The sequence below is a fragment of the Micropterus dolomieu genome, linkage group LG10 (assembly GCF_021292245.1).
Source record: "Micropterus dolomieu isolate WLL.071019.BEF.003 ecotype Adirondacks linkage group LG10, ASM2129224v1, whole genome shotgun sequence".
In the NCBI taxonomy this organism is placed as follows: Eukaryota; Metazoa; Chordata; class Actinopteri; order Centrarchiformes; family Centrarchidae; genus Micropterus; species Micropterus dolomieu.
The window spans coordinates 1,921,720-1,922,639 of record NC_060159.1 but is presented as its reverse complement, the minus strand read 5'-3'; positions in this window follow the sequence as shown (position 1 = coordinate 1,922,639).

Sequence of the window (920 nt, the reverse complement as noted above, 5' to 3'; positions counted from 1 at the left end):
GAGAGAGGGAGAGAGAGAGCAAGAGAGAGAGAGAGAGGGCAGGAGAGGAACAGAGAGAAAAAGAAAGGGATGGAAGGAGAGAGGGAGGGGAGGTAGGCAGCCTACACAATATACACACACAGAGGTACAGACAGTAAAGGTGATGTTGCTATAGACTAAATGAAAAAATGGTACAGATATTTATAGTAGTGTTAATGGTAACAGTTGTAGTGTTAATTATTATAATAACAATAATAATAATAGGACTAGTAACAATAGTCGTTGCAGCAGAGGGTGTCGAGCAGGAACACAGGGGCAGCAGGTGACCCACAGCCACAGATCCAGACTCCACAGCTCCAGAGCCAGAAACACTTGCAGGAAGTGATAGGAGGAGAGAGGAGAGGGACGAGAAAGCACAAGACTACCAGAAAGGGGAGAAGTCGAGTTAGTAACATGCAATAACGGGATGAGGTTGCATACAGAGGGAGAGAAAGTAGAGGAGAGAGGAGCTCAGTGCATCATGGGAAATCCCCCGGCAGTCTAGGCCTATAGCAGCATAACTAAGGGATGGTTCAGGACTCACCTGAGCCAGCCCTAACTATAAGCTTTATCAAAGAGGAAAGTCTTAAGCCTACTCTTAAACGTGGAGATGGTGTCTGCCTCCTGAACCCAAACTGGAACCTGGTTCCATAAGAGAGGAGCTTGATAGCTGAACGCTCTGGCTCCTAGTCTACTTTTGGAGACTCTAGGAACTACAAGTAACCCTGCATTCTGGGAGCGCAGTGCTCTGGTGGGGTAGTAAGGTACTATGAGCTCTTTAAGATAAGATGGTGCCTGACCATTAAGAGCTTTGTAGGTAAGAAGAATGATTTTAAATTCTATTCTGGATTTTACTGGAAGCCAATGCAAAGAAGCTAAGACAGGAGAAATATGATCTCTTT